General features: G+C 32.7%; 1 protein-coding gene across 4 annotated transcripts in view; it reads left to right on the plus strand.

Annotated features, from left to right (window-relative positions):
- The first annotated feature begins 446 nt into the window (after positions 1 to 446).
- The window catches only part of LOC128991846 (uncharacterized), a 208,890-nt gene continuing 188,874 nt past the window's right edge, over positions 447 to 20,462 (plus strand). For 2 of the 4 annotated variants that reach the window (XM_054415058.1, XM_054415062.1), the window contains exons 1-2: positions 447 to 471; positions 5,561 to 5,590. The gene's annotated coding sequence lies outside the window, so the exon portion shown is untranslated. Of the gene's footprint in view, positions 472 to 5,560; positions 5,591 to 20,462 lie in introns of those variants that run through there. The other 2 variants (XM_054415059.1, XM_054415061.1) reach the window with 2 other exon arrangements.

Genomic DNA, 20,462 nt, shown 5'->3' on the forward strand with positions numbered 1-20,462 from the left:
ACGCCACATACATCAAGAATATTTAACTACACAATTAATATAAGATACTATACTGATAAAACAAAACTGTTCATTGGGTTGAGGTAGAAAAGAAGTTAAATTATTTTTGCCAGGGGCTTCCTGAAAATCAAAATTTACACACTTAGACTAAATTACTTTAAAATAAACATAAAAATGTATAATATAAACTTTAAAGGAATCTCTAACACAATATGAACTAGAAATCTGGACATACACAACTATAAGTAATCTACAGCAATACAAGTTTAACTAGGCTTTCTGTATACGCTAGGTTTAATAGAATTTAATAAAGTAATACGAGCCGATGCAACAAGCGTAGGAGGTAACAACAATATGGGGTGGTGGGGATGAACAGTTGGGGGGTTGGGGGAGGGGGCAACAATGGGGTGGTTATAAGGGAAGGACGCCAGTGCGCGCCGCTCAGTACTTAACCTGTCACCACCAACGCAGGTCAGTTGCAATCTTTACGCACGTTATAATCAGTTTTGAATAAGTTGCAATCAATGCACGTATTCAATTTTATTTTCGAAAAGAATACATATATTTAACTAATTAGTGAACATTGATTTTAGTACAAAATTGCGTACTTTAAAAGACTTTGAATAAACACTGTAATTTAGGTTTGATTAGTAAATTTAGATTTTAGTTTATAAGACAGATTTTTTTTATCATCCACTTAATAAAATATGAATTTTTTTATTGTGTATGTTATACTATTGAATCACAAAAATACAAATCGTTAACAGACTGAGGTAATCATATACTGGTAAAAGAATTATTTATAATCTATACAGATTTATAAATATTTTATAATTTCTAAGTGATATCGACCAGTGTATTTATAAAGCAGGCATCGCTTGTTCGAGGCTAGCCGCCGCCTGCGCTATCTTGTCGCAACCTCTGATTTTACAAGTAACTTGTAACAAAACGATACATTACTATCTTTAGATTACTACACTGACCATAGGTTTACGGCAACGGATAGCTTGAAACCCCCAACAATGAAGTAAATAAGTTATAAGTAAAAACGTTTTTTTACAAATAATTCAAATTCATCGGTTTTTTTTATTAAACTCTAAATATAAGAAACAATAATTTAACTATATTATTGTATTTTGTACGCATATTGTTTCTGCTGAACCAATGAAACTAAATATCCCGGTAGAAGCTCCCAAATTAAGTTTTGAAAAAATAACTTTAAATAACACTTTAGTAGCAATAAGTAGTGGGCGTTTAGTTGTTTTAAAAACTTAATTTATTCTCACATTATCTAGTTTTACTTACATACTAAAGTACTTTATTCGTAAACCAATTATAAAATACCATTTCCTTATTTGTGCTTTGATATTTATCAGTATTTCATTAAAAGGTGGTGTCAATCGTATTAGTTCTTTTTGGATGATAAACGAATAAAAAACTTGAGTTGATTGAAAGTTTTCATTAATGCTTGAGCGCTAACTCCTAAATTGCTAAATAGATTCCTAAATTTGTAATGGACTAATAAGTTCAAAATATAGTAGTGTAATATAAATAATGCTATTAAAATAAATAATTTATCAATACCAACAACGCCATCAGATCACCTCATACTAAAAATGAAATGAAAGTTTATGCCTTGTAAGTCCAGCTTCAATTTTGAGAGGAAATCGACATTATCTAGTAAGAATAAAAAAAAAATGAAACCCGATCAGAAGACAACACGTTTAAGTTGTATTTGCAATGCAACCACAAATAGATATGGTACCTATAGTAGAAATGATTTAAAGTTTTTGATACAGTGTAAGACATGATTTCAAATCACTACTCAAAATATTTATTGATTTGATTGCAATCAGTGAAGTACTAAAATATTTATAAAATATTAAATTTATATATACATTTCCAGAACAATCAAAATTACTCATTGAATTGGAGAAAAAAATAAATATCAATAACTTACAATATTAAAAAAATATTGGAAACGTTTTCAAGCAGCAAACTTTAAGTTTTGTTCAAAAACTAAGACCACCGATGAATTAGACTAACCAGTTATATCTATGAATATAACTAGATGAATTAAAGAACAAACAGGTTTTCGAATCAGTTGCCATGTTTTAAAACATATGCACAGACTATTGTATTATATAACAATCATTTAAATAATGTTACGTATTTGATTAGCACTCAGAAAATGCGAGCGATTTGCAAGATTCCTCTAAAATTCGTAAAAAGCATCAAGTTTAACTCGCTAGCTATTTACCACAAAAACGTATGTTGTTTACAAGATACTTAAAATGAGTTTGATGGGATTTGTTTGGATTTATTATAATTTTATTACTTTTTGTCCATTTAACTGATTCGACTGCCGACCGGCTCAATTCCCTGGAAACAAACTGGTCGTTTGTTCATCCACTAGATTAGTTTAATAGCTAATATATTTGTCACTAGATTGATCAATAAAGTTCACCCAATTAATTTAATGAGTTTTTTTGTTGGAATTCAATGTATTTAAAGCAGTAGTGTCTTTTATTTTCACTTAGTTATTGCATTTTAATTTCCTAATAGCTATTTTAAATAGTAAAACCATCGAAAATAAATCAAATTTATGTTTTTGGTCAATTAAAACAGTAGATAAATTTAATATAAGCCGTATGTTTTATCTATGGTAAAAAGTACAACTTTTAAAGTTATATCCGTGATATAAGGGTTTGGGTTGTACAATGTATTAGAAACCAAAAGGTGAAACACATTTATAAAATAATTTGTTAAGTTAATAAATTTAAGAATACAAGTTATTCTCTTTTAAGAACCGCAGTAAAAAGATTAGGATGTGAATTTCAGTTTATTTTAGTTTTAATGGTAAACATTATAAAACAAATTATCTGGAAACATCATAAGGTTTATATGCAAAAAAGGTTGAGTATTTACCAGATTTTTAAACGTGTCTATATTTTATCATAAAAAAACTTATCTACCTATCAAAATACTTTGATGCATGGCCATGCTTTTGGCCATTTGATGCAAAGCATTAAAATATATCTTCTTTGTAAAAGAAGAAAATTGAATCTAAAGATTTGCATTATATAACAACATTCTTTGCAGCACCTTATCGAATCTATGGTTCCGAAATTGAAACATAAGTAAATCTATTTACCGATAAAAGGGTGAAAGGCAAACCACAATATGTGCTTTAAAAGGTTAATACGAAATACATATTGAAATATTTTAAAATAATAAAATCCTTACCAGTGATTTAAAATTTTAAATCCTTTTACTAAGAATCCATAAGTTTACATTTTCAATACAAAAATGCTTAAAAAAATATTGTTAAACTATTTTAAGGACAGTAAAATATTTCAAGTAGTAAGGGTAGGTTTTTTTTACACGATGACCATATTTTATTACCATTTTCTTGACCATAGTTTTTCTTATGTCCCTAATGAATATTTTTGATTTAAAACATGTGTTATTTTGTGCCGTATGGTAGCTTATTTTAAGTATATTTAGTAAATGTAAAACCTATGAATTTATATTTTTGTTTTTTTCGTATGGAGCTAAACTGTAGTATTGTATTTATATTTTAAAATTTTCACAAACAAATACTTAAAAGAAACAAAATCACACAGCAATATGCCCTAACCCTATTTAAAAAATATCCAAACTACGAACCAAAGGTATTTCTATAGTCTAATTTTTTTCTATTATTGCTCAGAAGCACGGCACGTATAGAGGGTTGGAAGGCGGCACTTCCTGCCAGATGAGCCAGGTTCAATCAAGTCCAATCCCTCCTGATACTTGCAAAGCGCAACAACTTAAAGTCAAAATTACGAAGTTTATTAAAAAATGAAAATTACCACATTTACTTCGTTTATCGACGGTTCTTGACCGATAACCGCAACGTTGATTGTTGAAAGACCTCTGTACAAGTTTATTTGATGGAATATTTATTGACGCTCAGATTAGATGAATATTTAGCTTCTCATGAATATTTCATTTTAATTCCGTCAAGTCAGAAACAATTAAGGAAATTGGGGTGTTCAGTCCTGTTTGTTTTGTAAATATTCACAACGGGCTACTTGTTGAATTGGCAGACTACAGAAAGGGACATTATTAACGTCAACTTGTTCTTTTTTTACTAGTTTCTAGCTGGGATTGTTTTCACATTATTTTTGGTAATGCCTAGATATTGCGAAATTATCACATAGGCCATAAATAGTGTTCCCTTTTATCATATTTTTCCACGCATACTGTTGATTACATACTTAAATGCTAAATTCTAGTAAGAAATAACAGTCCATAGTTTTGAAGAAAAATTGCGGTTAGCAAACAGAATTCATACTCTTGACATCGATTAAAGTAACAACCCGTTGCAATAACTCCTTGAAATTTATTTAATACAATGTCTGTACCTTCCACTATATATTTGCAATATTTTATATGGGAGTCACAGGTTATAAGTTGTATTTAATCTCCAATTACTTAAAATTCCACAAGAAATCTACGGAAGTGGCTTTGAGATCTTTATAAACATTTATTTTGTTTCCAAGTAAATAAAGAAGGAAACTAATTCGTAGCCTGTTTCGGTGTCAGTTTAAATGGACGTTTAAAATGCCTGAGGTGCGCGTTTCATCTTATTTCCCATTTATTACGCAAGAAGTTGAACTTATGAATGGCAAATGTGCTAACTTTAGCGGATTTATGGTTGAGAATTTATCAACATATTAGAACTTTTTTCAAATAATACGCTGGAAACTTGTTTAGGTTAGCCATAAAATAAACTTCCCTCGAGATAAGAAGGTTTAGTTTATAAATGTTTTATAACTTATACCGTAAGTTGAATATATTCACCATAACTGGATTGTAAAACGGAATGAAAATTTAAGTTACTGTTTAACTCAGATTTATTGTATCTGTACTTGATGTGTTGATAGTTATTATACTGTAAAATAATGTCTTAAGGACTGCTATATTTGTGATTTGCATTTAGTTCCAAGTATCGAAACACTATATAAAAATGAACTTTTATGGTATAATGCGGTTAATTTACACATTTACTTGTCTTTTTCGAAAATCTAAATAAATTGATTTTTCCCTGAGTTTGAAGTTATGCATAAACTTAAAACCATAAATGGTTAACTTAAATTATCATAACATAATTGGCATGATGTGTCAACTTTATAATATTTCAACTTTATTACGATACAGGATTCTTAAAATGCAAAGTTTTTTGTCTTTTGGTATTCATCCACTCGTGCGTTTAAATCTTCCCTTAGTAAAAAAGTTCATAACTGGATACCAATGACGACATAGTTCAATTAATGTTTATTTAATTCGATATGAACTGTATGCATTTTATTCTTGTTAAGCTGCAACTACTAACAGTTGGTGACAAATAAATCTAAAATCAAAATATAAACTTGATAAGACACTTTAAAACAACTTTCAAAACAATTATCAATATTTACCTTTCTATTAACCAATCAAGAGCTAAGCCATTAGGTAAATATTAATAAATCTAGTGTATAGTAAAACTAGGATTCATATTTTAATCTTTTTTCAGGATATTGCACCGAGAGCTCTGATAATTTGGGTAAGTTTATTGACACAATATTTCTGCATATATATTATGTTTATTCTTCTATATAGCCACTAACATCTATAAAGTCTACAAATGTTTTAAAGGTAATGGTATTCAAGGTAAAGGTAAAGGTATTTATCATATCTCCAAAATAATAATTATAATAATATGCTCTATAAATTTCCTTTGTACACTCAAAGTAATATTAAATTCTATCCATTATTAATTTTTGACACTAAATATTATTTTATAGCAGCGCATTGCTATTTACGGCATAATAATAACTTAGAACTTTCTAGTTAGGATCCAAATAACATGGTTGATTATTACTTCGTAGTTATTTGAGCTATTAGTGCTTGAAGCAAATTAGTACAAATATAAAAAGGCAACCAACACAAATGCATAAAAGTGTTAAACTATCATTCGTTCAAGCGTTTAAAAAGATTTTTTTATTTGATTAAAAATATGGAAACGTATATTGGTAAAACGGTATTAAAATCACGGTCTATAAAAAAATCTATTATTCCACGAGAGTCTTTTAAAGAGTCATGTAACGTTGACAATGCGTCTCATTTTAGTTTTCTTCAAAGCCAAGTTGAGCTCCTGAAATGTTACAAATGGAAAATAAATCCTAAAACTCTTTGTGAAAGAGTTTGTCCTAAGAGATTGTTTATTTTAAAGGTTTAACTGGTAAATACGCTGAAACAACGTCTTTGTGGCGCTGCTCTTTCCTCAGAAAGCAAAAGTTCAAAAGTTTTTCCGATTATATTTTATTGTTGTTATTTTGTAGGTAAATGTTTAGTTATGAGTAATTGCTAGTTTTCAGCTGATATTAGATACCTATCTATGATATTTTGGAACTACATTGTTTTGAATGTTTTATTTTTTTTATTCAATACTTCAGTATGCAGACCCACCATAGTTTTGTAAAATTACGTCTAAAGTGAGGTGCTAGTGTGGTACACAAATTAACTAAGAGTGATAAGTTGTAAGTTACGGCAGCGGAATATTCCGTCTACTTTTGTAATACCAGCGGGCAAATACAATAAGAAAAATAATTCAACGTCATGTCAGATGATTTAGTACAAAAACAAAGACAAATGGGATGATGGTTTTGTGAGCGCCATGTGTTCTGGAAAGGAACTAATGCAACTAAGGAAAAATGGATATTAGGACAGATAATGGACAAGGTGTGCAACATGTGCAAAATAAACATAAACAAGGACTGTTATGGATCTGAAACACCGATCAGATACTCCCAAAATAAAGGTTGATGATCTTGACTTGTTCCCTTCCACCTCTACACAATACGTTACATTATATATTATTTTTGTATCTCGTATATTAACAATACGTCCTGCACAATGTCCTTCTTAAAACGATATAACGTGAGAAATTGAGTCGTATTGAGTGTATGACTAAATCAAGAAATACCAAGGTAATAACCATATCAATTTTCCAACATCCATATATTGTGCTGTAAATAAGCAAATAACCATAAATATCATGGATCCATCACATTTCCAACATTTCCTTTCGCGTTTGAAATGCCACACGATAAAAATGTTATGTGTCGTGAGGGTTCTATATAAATTATGCGGGTTTAAAAGTCTAGAATCTACTGCAAACTTAATTGTAAATTTTAAATCAGAGTGGTATTTTATCCTGATTTATGAATTTTTGTGCAAAGTCTAACTTTAATTCAATAAAAATTATGTTTCATTAGTTATATCTTAGTGTAACCCTCTCAGGTTATATGGACGTTTTAATACTGTAATTGTGTATTTTAATAAAGTCTGAATCGGAAAAGTGCCACTAATTTGAAAAAGTTGAAATATCTACGCAGCATTGTACTTGGGTAAATTTTAATACAACATTTTACACTGAAAACATTTTAAGCTTACCCCCTTAAAGTGAACACACATTCAATTTTTAAGAAGAGCTACACTCGTTTATTTAAAAACGTCACATACGCTATTTCACAAAACAAGAAATAATGTACACGTGAAATGATGACTATATGTGAACAAGTGCAAAAAATAGTTCTTTGACGCACTCGAAACGGACGTTTACAGAATAGTTATCAAGTACAGCAAAGATAGTTTGTATAGGAATTGTTTCACAGACTTACCATAAAACTTAGTTTTTAGTTTGTGACACTTTCTAAACTTTTACTTACATATGCACCAAGAAGAAAATCGTTGCGTATTAATATTTGAAATGTAACATTTAACATGTTTGCCTTTAAATACGATTCCAAGAATAACTTACTGCAGTTTTTAACAGACAAAAGAGGTATTATCAGATAATACCCTTGTAAGAAACTCGTATATGTTAAGTTGTCTTAAAGCATCTTATCCTTATCCTCTTACCTAAACTGTTACATTTATTGTGTAAAAAGTGGTTCTTTTTAAAAAGAAATTTTCTTAGGCTGACCATAGCTCTGACAGTTAAATCCGTGTACTTAAAACTTTTTGTAATTAAAACCATTTAAAACAGATTGCAAGGCAAATCAGTTCATTACATTCACGATTTCACATTTAAGAGGAAACAATGAACAATCAAACGATTGCATTACCTCATTATCAGTTCTCATCAATAAATTAATGCATTAATTGTCGGATGCAACAAATAATTATGAATACATGACATATTGTGGGAGTATTCATGACTATTGTCCTGGAATGAATAAAACAAGGTAGTTTTTATTTGGAAAACAAAAGGGTTGTTATTGAAATCTACTATTCAAATTTACAATGTTATAAAAAGTTTGTTGAAAAGTTTACAATGCTTGATACTTGGGCGTGTAAAGACAAAAAGAGTCATAGGATTTTTTATGGTTTTGCCATAACGTCAAAACTACCAGGTAGACATTTTCTAAATAAAAGCTACAAAATCCATAAACTTTAAACCCAAAAAAGATGTAACTTATAGTTGTATATGTCAAGTCTATTTGGAAAATCATAAATGCATACAGTGCTTTATAATAAGCCTAGACTAATGTCAGTGGTGTTACTGATTTGGTTCAAATAATCAATTACAATCCAGAAACTCCGTTCCGACTAAAAATAATTTTCAATAAAACTTTTAAAAAGGCAAAGTAGTTTTTTCTTTATTACTCGTATATGAATGGAAATAATTCCATTGATGTTGTAGTATTTGATGCTGAAAAATTTATAAGTTATAGAAAGTTAAAGATACTGTACATTTACAAAATACAGGATGACTTAAAAATAAATAGACAATTTTGTTGGTCAATTACACATATTTTTAAATAACAAGGGGAATGGAATTTACATTTTCATAAAGAACACATTATCAAGTTTCTTTATATCAATGACGATAGTTTAATATATGCTGTTCGGTTCACAAACAATAAGTCAATCCTAGAGTTCTCAATAAGCTCACCAAAGAGTAGGTAGTGAGTTGATTAAAACCTCTCTCAATTAGTATATAAAAACTATACTAATATTCTATTATGTAAAAAACTCAAACAAGACATGAATAAAAACATGCAAAACAACAAGCTGTGTTGAATAAATGAACATTGTGTAAGTCCTTCTACCTGCAGTCAGCGATAGTCCTCTTAGCTGTAAGAAGTTCAATGTGAGAGTAACTGCAAAAAATATCTTTCACATAATACTGCTAATACTGTTCAATGAAATGGCGACCATACATAGTAGGTATCTTAAGCCAAGTATGAATGGAGATGAGTGTAGGATGAGTGGCGCGATCTTGTAGTCTTGTTAGTGACTAAGGCCGGCATTCCTTAGACACAGCTAGCCCATACAGCTAATGGCAACTTAGGGACCTACAGTTTTTAGTGGAATCCGAACCACTTTTTTTCCTTGGTATATACGAATCGGTCTAACTATCAGGATAGTACTGCGGATAGCCGTTGTACTCACTCATGTGGACGTTAATCCACACTAGGGAGTATCACATCCACAGTGCATGCCTATAAATATCCACAATTCGTAACCTTATAATCCGACAGATACAAATTAAAAATAATTCAACTACGTGGAGAAAATCACAACTTTGGTTTTTTACAGCAGCAAGGACAATCCATCTCGTCTGAACATTTTCTCCAAGACATTTCCTTATGTTACGGTGCCATTTGCTTTAATTAAAACATTTTAAGCATATTGCCCGGATTCATCGCGTTTTCTGTAGAATTTGGAGCATGAAACGCATTATTCTTGCTGACTGTTTCGGATAGGTGCATTAGTGCATTATTTGCAAAGCTTCCTCAAACTTGAAGTTGCCTCCTAGTGTTTTGTCCTTTGTCTGAACAACCTGCTACGCTGAACCTACTCTAAAGATTGCGGAGAGACTTATAGGGGAGTCTTGTATTGACGTTGAACAGTAGCTGGACAAGTCTCAATGAACTTAAATACACAAAAAGCTGGACACACTCCTATATACGAACTAGTTTAAAAGCAAACTATACAGTCACTACTTAAACTAATGGTTTCCTGTCAAAGACTGCCTTTGTTTGAAATACAACCACATTGATTTTATTGCTTGACCTTCGTTTAACAAGTCTCATTTTGATAATGCAAGGTTGTAATTAATTGTTTGAGAATGTAAATGAACATTTTCGCCCTCAGGGCATTTAAACAACAAATATTATTTTCGTTATTACTGGTCCGGTAAAGATTGCCCCACATGTGTTGACATTTAAATTTTTGCCATTCACAAGAATAAATAACAGAATTTATTCTTAATGAAAATACTGCTTAAAAATTGTCGAGTCCGGTACTTTTTTTCTTGAAACTTGTTAGTTTTTATAAATGCATAAATTAAACGTAAATTCTTTTGTCAATTACGGTCAAAGCTATCAGTACCGGTACCTCAAAATTGAATGCAATAAAACAAAATAATTTTTTTTATATTAAGCCACACCAAGTTTACTAGAAGCTATTTATTTCACTAAAATGCTACAAATTCTGAATGGACACTTGCTTTTTACGACTTCAAACATCCTCCAAACGACTCAACACTGAAACACATGTTGTAAATGTCTCTATATGAGATGCATTCTACTGTTGGTTTTTGTTTTGCTGAGCACAATTTCTTTTATTAATTAATCTTTACGGAAGTATATGTTACAATAGTCTTCATAGTCTTTACTTTACAATTTTGTTTGTGGCTTTCGGAAACCAAAAAGGTATTTTTGTGAATTTTATATATGTATAAGTTAAATAAAAAGTAAAAAATTCTTGATTCAAAATTTAAATAAACGTAAATGTCAGCAGATTTATCAATAAATTCATAACGAAGCTAAATGCAACCATTGTGTTGGGAGAAGTTAGTTAATAAGAAAACACATGATTCTTTTTATGAAAGCTTGTTTTAAAAGACTCCCTTGCTTGATTATTCCAAAGAAAAATGATGCGTTGTAGATAATATTACCGGTTGAGTATTACCTGTAAACAGTTTTGTAATAATGGAGGAAAACATTAGGCAAAGTACCCATAACGTAAGATAACAATGTCGAAACAACTATACTCTTTAGGGGCTAAGAGACATCGTACGCAAACTGGAAACATCTTCACTTTGTCAAAAGACACTTTAACAACACTTTTATTGCTCTCTGATAATACTTTTGCAGTATTATCCTTTGGCATGAAAAAATTTAGTTTTGATCACGTGAGCACCTCATGGTTACTGTAAAGGTTCACTAGTAGTTATTTCGAGACAGTTTATTAGGGATTTTACACAAAACGAATTTACCTACAACATTAAATTCATTGTCTAGAATTCTGAAAAAATATGAAAAGAAATGATGGGGACCCAACTACTAGTCTGAGAAATACTATTATTACAATTAATTTTGTCGAGAGCCTAAATTTGATTAGGATTTTACACCACCAATTTAGCAAAGGGAAAACATTACCTCATTCGACCCAAACCTTTTGTTCCAGCTACCAAATGGGCCCGTTACACCTCAAACCAACCAAATTTCACAAACTAACCCCTAGATCAAACAACTGACCTACTTAAAGCAACAGACTTGTATAGGTCAGCACAAGTTATTGTTTAGCAAAACTTCCAGCCTATTCGCACAACATTGCCAAACACTTCCTCTTTATTCTTTACAATATAAATTCCCACAATAAGGTGCCATGATGCAATTTCTTAGGGGAATTACTCCTTTATAGTTGTTCATGTTTACGTTTTAAGATCTTCCTGATTGGTGTTTGAAGAGGAATTGCTGTGCCATAGCTGTCACAAAATATGGCCATCACTAAATACTAGCTTATAAACAACGCGATACAGCATGAATCATACTTTTATGGGAGTACATTTCCACCTAGAAATGCGAAAATATACCCCCCCCCCCCTAAATTACATACATTTTATATGGGCAATTTTAGTTTTTGGTTTTATACTCAAATACTAAATGAAATAGACAGTAGATGTAAATTCGAAAGTTGTTCATCTTAACAAGACGCTTAAAATGATATAGCCTACTATATGACATATGTTGCTGTTTGATATTTTTGTTTACAGGGCTACCAAAATTACAAAAACATAATTTTGGTAAAAAATTATCATTTTGAAAATTATTGCATGTAACCGTCATTGTAAAGCTGTGTTTACCAGGATTACAAATTTTCAATCAGAACAGAAAAATGTTCAGCGGTTTTGAAAATAAAGAGTAATAAGTCAATACGCGAAATTGAATTGAATTAAGACAATTGAGTTCTGTTTTCACCAAAATGTTGCTCTAAGCAAGACCTTTCTAAAAACTTACAACGGGATATAGGTCGAAATAAAGTAATTTTGAGATTCGTACCCGTAACTTTTATTTCTGGAACACTCTGTGCTTGGATCATGTTCTAAGTATTTAAATGGATTCTTCGTATGTGATTTAGGGGGAATAATTTCATTTCGCGTTTCTAGGTTAAAACTTACCCCCTTAAAATTATGTGTAAAGGTGGTCTGCATCACCCTGTATAGGATATAATTTTTTACCCATAACCATTGTAAAATGTGTTTCACACAAAGCTTTAACTATCCTTTGAACATTCCGTATTTGAAAGTGACCGATTCTAAAGTTGAAACATTATGAGTCAACATAAACTAGGTGGCGTTTGCAGGGGCATCCACAAAATTGAGCGGAGTCATCAAGGGTTCATATTATGTTGTTTTTGTCATACTGCAGTAAAAACAGTCGTTTTAAATGCATGCGTTGCGGGTCTAAAGTAGCATTTTTACTCTTTAGGGAGTAAAAATCAGCTGTTGTCAACTCAGTTGTAAATTTCTATTGTAAACGATTGCATGTATCGAAATATGTATCGATTCGTGCTTCGTAATCATTTTAACCTACAGTCTACAGTCTCTACCCATAGCATTTTAGCATCGCAGATACATTAATCCATTCCCACAATCAACACTGCTCACCTTTACTACTTCCTTCACCACCCCCTATGTCGTGGACCTGTTTCCCTCTCTTCCCATAGCATTTTAGGATTGCAGATACATTAATGTAATTGCCAAAGACAGTTCCCACACTCTGCACTGCAAGCCTTACTACTTCCTTCACCATTTCCTACGTCATGGACCTGTTTTCATCACTTTCCATAGCATTTTAGTATTTAAGATACGTTAATCTAATTGTCACAAACATTGCCCACACTCCGCACTGCTAGCCTTTACTACTTCTTTCACCATTTTCTATGTCGTGGGCATGTTTCCATCAATTCTCATAGCATTTCAGCATTGCAGATACATTAATCTAACTGCTACAAACGGTTACCAGTTCCCACACTCCACACTTCTCACCTTACTACTCCCTTCACCTCTTCTTACGTCGCGGGCCTGTTTCCCTCTCTTCCCATAGAATTTTAAGATTGTAGATACCTTAATCTAATCGTCATAAACAGTTCCCACACTCCGCCTTGACTACTTCCTTCACCACTTCCTACGTCACGGACCTGTTTCCCTCCCTTTCCGTAGCATTTTTGGATTACAGATATCTTAATCTAATCGTAATAAACAGTTCCCACACTCCGAAAAAAAACTCGCCTTTACTACTACATTCACCACTTCCTACGTCACGGACCAGTTTTCCTCCCTTCCCATAGCGTTTTAGGTTTACCTTAATCTAATCGTCAAAAACAGTTTCCACACTCCGGAAAGCTCGCCTTGACTACTTCCATCACCACTTCCTACGTCACGGACCTGTTTTCCTCCCTTCCCACAGCATTTTAGGTTTGTAGATACCTTAATCTAATCGTCATAAACAGTTCCCACACTCCGGACAGCTCGCCTTGACTATTTCCTTCACCATTTCCTACGTCGGGGACCCGTTTTCCTCTATTTCCATAGAATTTTAGTAATGCAGATACCTAAATCTAATCGTCGTAAACAGTTTCCACAATCCGGACAGCTCGCCTCGACTACTTCTTTCACCAATTCCTTCGTCGCGAACCCGTTTTCCTCCCTACCCATAGAATTTTAGGAATACAGATACCTTAATCTAATCGTCATAAACAGTTCCCACACTCCGGACAGCTCGCCTTGACTATTTCCTTCACCACTTCCTACGTCGCGGACCCGTTTTCCTCCCATTCCATAAAATTTTAGTAATGCAGATACCTAAATCTAATCGTCATAAACAGTTCCCACACTCCGGACAGCTCGCCTTGACTATTTCCCTTACCACTTCCTACGTCATAGACCTGTATACCTCCCTTCCCTTGGCATTATTGGATTAAAAATACCTTAATCTATTGGTCATAAACAGATCCCACACTCCGGACAACTCGCCTTTACTACTACCTTCACCACTTCCTACGTCACGGACCTGTTTTCCTCCCTTCCCATAGCATTTTAGGTTTGTAGATACCTTAATCTAGTCGTCAAAAACGGTTTCCACACTCCGGTAAGCTCGCTTTGACTACTTCCATCACCACTTCCTACGTCACGGACCTGTTTTCCTCCCTTCCCATAGCATATTAGGTTTGTAGATACTTTAATCTAATCGTCATAAACAGTTCCTACACTCCGGACAGCTTGCCTTGACTATTTCCTTTACCACTTCCTACGTCGCGGACCCGTTTTCCTCCCTTCCTATTGAATTTTAGGAATGCAGATATTTTAATCTAATCGTCATAAACAGTTCCCACATTCCGGACAGCTCGCCTTTACTACTTCGTTCACCACTTCCTACGTCGCGGACCCGTTTTCCTCCCTTCCCATAGAATTTTAGGAATGCAGATACCTAAATCTAATCGTCATAAACAGTTTCCGTTTCCACACTCCAGGCTGCTCACCTTTACTACTTCCTTTACCACTTCCTACGCCATAGACCTCAAGCTAGTGTCGTCATTTGATTATATTTATGATCCATACCGTTTCTGTTCTAATATCTGTGGATTAATGCTATCAGCTATTTCTTTATCTACTGCATTCAAAAGTCAACAGCTGATCATATGTTTTTGTTTATGTGTCAATACTGCTTCCATAAGGATTACATTGAAACTTTGAGACCCAGTGGGGCTGATTCATGAGAGACTTTTTTAACGCCATATAGATGTTGGCACTCACCGATATGGTCTTTATCACCATGCAAAATTTGAAAACGATTGATTCAGCCGTCTAGGAGGAGTTTGCGTATTACGAAATACATAAGAGTCGATGTATAAGAGCTTCGCTCGCTTCGCTCGCTCCGCTCAGTAAATAAGCAAAGGGAAGTGAATATTGGTTTATGAAACTTAACTTTATTGTTAACCGTCACAATGAATTACGTTTATTTACACAAGCCAGATTATTTACCTAAATATATGCATTTACCCAACAAATATTTAGATTTGAAACCCTAAAGTATTTATGCGTAGTTAATAATCTAAAGTAAATGTACAATAATTAATATCAAGAGTTGTCTAATTAATAAAAGCTGTACGAGAGCAGAACATGTTGCTACTTGATTATTAGTCTCTGATGAAAGCATGCCAGCGTGTAGTTTGATTGTGGTTGTCTTTCTCATTACAATAATCAATGAGTTCGACTCTTAAACAAGGTCAACATAATGTCCTTGGTTATCTAGACTTGGTGTAAAGAAGAACTATCATAATCAATGGTCAACATTTCATTTTGTAACATAAAATTGATCTGGTAAATATAAGAATCTTTTATTGACCTCAATATGGATATGGCAAGCGGTGGACGAGACCTGTATTTGTTCTAAAGAAACTAGTTAGCATTGCAAAGCTTGCTAATAAAACCCGTAAGCATAACATATGCTTTGATGTTGAAACGCTCTTCAAGTAACTAAGTAATAGTAGTTTTCATCACAAGGAGCGAAAGTGGCTCTTTTTGATACGCAATCGTGTTATATCGTATTTGCTTGGAATACGGTTAAGTACCAAAAGGACACTTTCGCTCAGTGTGATGAACTATCTTCATCATTTTTAAAAATAGAAGGAAATAAACTACTGTTTGTTACAAAATTAGACTACATAATTTGAGGTTATACAAAGTCGTAATTAATGTTAACATTGCTGTTGTTTACAAACATAACTTAAAATATCGTGTAATTAGCATTGGTTTTATAGTGTGCAATAAAAAAATTTTGAGCGTAGCGAACCGAAGAATTCACTATATGTTTTTCTCTTCCCTAAAATGATGATTTTGTGGACGATTTTTGAGAACTAAACACGGCTGTTTTCCGGACAGTATAATTAAATACAGTAGTACCCTATTTACTTATTTACTGAAATAAGTATTTGATAATCATAAGATAATCCACATATCGTTTAAGCGTGTAAATTGTGAAAGGTGTAAATAATCGTGGGCCAGTGCAATTATATTCAAATTTACCCATTTTGTCCATCACTAACGACAAAATAATGGATATTGTATTGTGTGTAGATAGGTGAACTGAAACTTTACTGAATGTACGCAGCAATATTTGTATACATTGTTATTATATCATTGCATTGAATAACTACGTACCGAATAATATTGATTGTTTTAACGCCCGCTCAACCTCTTCAATGGGTCTAGGTTGGATTTGATTTTAAATTGATACAAAGTATGGTTAGATAGATATAACTTTACGAAATAAATATTAATGAACATATTTTAAAGTTAAAACCTAATACAACCTGGTATGGCTTAGTAAAAATAAGAACTACCAAAGACCACAGTTTAAAAGTAAAAGTTTTAAATGTAAATTAATAGGTATTTAATGAATAAAATGCCTTCACTTTCAAATTTACGAGTACACTTTCAACGTGCAACGTTCAACGAATATTTTGACCATATTCCAAATTGGCACGCATAAACTAGACCTAAATCGAACGCTTGAAATTACCTGGTTGCCTTTAGAGAGACAAAATAGTATATTTCACAAGAAGAGCATGGGAAAGACTATCGAGCCCCGAAATGGGATTTTCGTGACGAGTATCGAACGATACTTTTTATCACGGTGAAAAAAAACTACTTCATCAAACTTAAAAAAAAACATCGGAACTTCGGTTGTTGATGTCAGGCAAAGTATTGTATGTGTAGCGAGATTACTCTCGCTACACATATCAAGAAAAGTCAGCTGATCACTATTTGTTTTCGGTGTATGGAAATTTACGATTTTCGAAGATCTTAGCCGTATGGAAATTGACTATTTTCGAACAAAGAGTGATGAAAACATTTTTATTATAAATTTAGTAACAAAATGATAAACGGCTTGTCATAATCCGTACAGTAACATAAACTTGGTTAAACAATTTGTAAAATGAAAAAAATCTAACGAAACAAAACTGCAAATGTATCAATTGACTTTTTTATGATTAATCCCTGTAAAACATTTTTAGACATACAATAGGGAAGAGGGTATTTTGAAATTAATTTTGTCAGATCTTTGTAGCAGGAACAATTTAATTTACAGAAAATAATATATTAGTCATTAGTGGCTTACATACCAAAAGACAAAAATACACACCTAGAATTGTGGTAGAACTATGTATTTTCGTAGAAGAGAGAAGTGTTATTTTAACATTCGTACTAACTTAGTTAGATCAACTCGGGTCGGTTGATGTATCAACAAAAGTGTTCGTGCCTTTGCTGAATAAACGACTAATGTGGGCTGCAACTTGTTCCATCTGTTTCCTACTCTTCTCTTTCCTTATTTCCTAGGTAAGTTTATGAAGATATTATTTTATGATATGTAATGATTATTATGGTTTGAGGGTTGGTTTTAAAATGAAATTCATATATATTTCTTGTTTTATGTACATTTATAAAGTACAGACATTTCTTACTTTACTTTATGAACATGAGTACTTCAAATTACAATTATCTTTATGTTAAATGACATAGATTTTACAGAATGATTATACTTTTAAATAAGAGTTTCATAAAGACATTGTTAATCTTTGTTTTGTATTGAACGTGTTTGGTGTCATTATTGTAATCCCCATACAACGATTTTTTAACAGTTATTTGGAATATCATAAGTTGAATGGAAGACGATTGTGCTTTATTTTAAGTTATTGATGACCAAAAATGTATTAAACATATTATTATTATCACTAAGCAATTACATCGTGGTGTGGTTTAATAGGTGAGTGACTGATGCAAGTAATAGAGGAAAACTAAAACACTCCCGCCATATGTAAATAAAATACTTTATTATAAATTTATACCTTTTTATGGACAGAATTAACTTGATTTTAGTTTGTCACTGAAAATATCTTAATAATCTAAAATGCTCAATTTACGCCACCGAGTAGGGACACAACGTAATATGATATCAACAGAACACAACTGACCTACCATCAGTAAATGGAACGAATAAAGTTGAAGTATTTCAAATAATATTTTAGTTAGTAAGTAACCAATACACTTAAATGATTGCTTGTGTGAATGAATCGCAAGGTTTAATTTCAACTCATTCATGTATAATATTAAGAATAAATGAAATCGATTTCCTTATTAAGAAGCCCTATAAAACGTTTTTGAGGGGTTTATTGCTTTTACCGTCTTATTGTATATTAAAGCAGTAGTAGACCATTATTAGGGTTTCTCCGCCATCAGCTGTTTTGAAGATAGGGGCGGAAATGGCGTAGTTATAGCGGATTTGAGGTGACGTCACGAAGGATGATCATATGATGTTCAAGGTCATTTGTTTGTGTTTTAAAAAAAGGAAGCTAGCCTACAGTTGTAGTGTAGGATAGCTTCCTTGTTTTGTTTATTGTTTATTTGTATAAAACATGAGGAATGACAATAACTTACATACTATTACAATAAATAAGGAAAACATGTGCGAACGTACGTATCTAGAGTGAGCGTCTGCTAAAGTGTAAAACGAATGAGTTTATTGGTGGCCTTTATAAAGGCCGTTTTGTGTAGTTCGGCGACGCTTGTTGTACTTGGATGTTTACTTCTTCAACTCCTCTATTGTATTATGGAGCTCTTTCCATCTTGCCATGTCTGCATTGTGCTCGGCCCATTCGATGTTGTCTCGAGGCTGAGCGCACCAAACACGATCAAATTTGCGTCGAATCTCTTTCTCCTCCTCTAGCAGTTGAAGTAGTTTTTTTTCCTTTCGTTTTCGCTCCTGCTCTTCTGCTTCGATGCATGCTTGGTGTAGGTCAGAGTCTTCAATATCACTTGTCCACTGTTGTTGTTGTTGTTGTTGTTGTAGGTTGGCCATCTTGTGCAAAGTAAACGAGAAAGGTTGAGTTGACTGGTGAAGAGCTGGATGCGAAGTGACTGTTGCGTGTAAAGAAGTGCAGGTCCCTGACGAAGTGGGCGGAGCTAAAGCAGTAGGGGTGGGGGAAAGTAGTAGAGGTGGGGGAGAGCATCATGAGGGTATCACTCCATCCGTTTTAAATGTATTTTGATTCTACGTCCCTTGTCTTGTGAGTGATGTTTCCGTGTTTCTTGATACGTTTTACAATTACATTGACAATAGGAGAACGATTCACATTTTTTACAAGCCATTCCATCTACTTGACATTCAGGTGTTTTGAAACACTTTAGATTACAACAATAGTATTTTAAATCGTATTCCGATTTGGGATCAAAAGATGAATTGGAATTACACTGTGACATGTTGCTCGACTGAATTCTAAAACAAGAATGAAAAGCAATGTGTTGTGAGCTGCTATTTATAGTGCAAGAGTCAGCAGCTCTCATGCATCTGCCACAAGTTAGTCTACATTTTTCCATAGTAGGTTAACCATTTGTGTTAGATCGTGTATGTAATTTTGATGCTTGTCTTGATATGTTTTACACCTACATTTGCAATAGCCAACAGACTCGCATTTTTTACAAACTTTTCCATCAACTTTACTTTCAGGCTTTCTAAAACATTTTAAATTACAACAATAGTTATCCAAATCGTATTTGGATTTGTAAACAAAAGGTAAATTGTATTTACGCTGTGACATGATGCTCGGTGAATTGTTTAAACAAGACTGAGAGCAACTGCGTGTAAGACCTGTTATTTATAGTAAAAAGTTCAAGGTCATTTGTTTGAATTTTAAAAAAAGAAACAACATATCAGCATATAGAATTAATGATATGCTGATATGTTGTTTCCTCTTTTAATTTTTTTATTTATTTTTTTAATGACAAAAACATTTAACAAACATATGTACATAGATGGTTATTTACAGAAAAAAACTTAAAACTAACATTGATGGGTGATGTGTAGAGATAGTTCAGTGGAATTGTTTCCGCAAACTCCGTGTGATACCAAATAGAGGGATCCTGGTTGAATACCTCGCAGGTCTTCGTTTTGTAGTTGCTGTACAAATCGTCTTGGAAGATAAACTTGAAATTTCGGTTCATCACCTGGTGAAAACGGTGCCTCGCTCAGTGATGCTAAAATTGCGTCTCCATGTGAAGTTTCTGTCTTCTTCAGCTC

The sequence above is a fragment of the Macrosteles quadrilineatus genome, unplaced genomic scaffold (assembly GCF_028750875.1).
Source record: "Macrosteles quadrilineatus isolate MER2022 unplaced genomic scaffold, UCM_ALF_1.0 Scaffold_4__1_contigs__length_99947679, whole genome shotgun sequence".
Classification (NCBI taxonomy): domain Eukaryota; kingdom Metazoa; phylum Arthropoda; class Insecta; order Hemiptera; family Cicadellidae; genus Macrosteles; species Macrosteles quadrilineatus.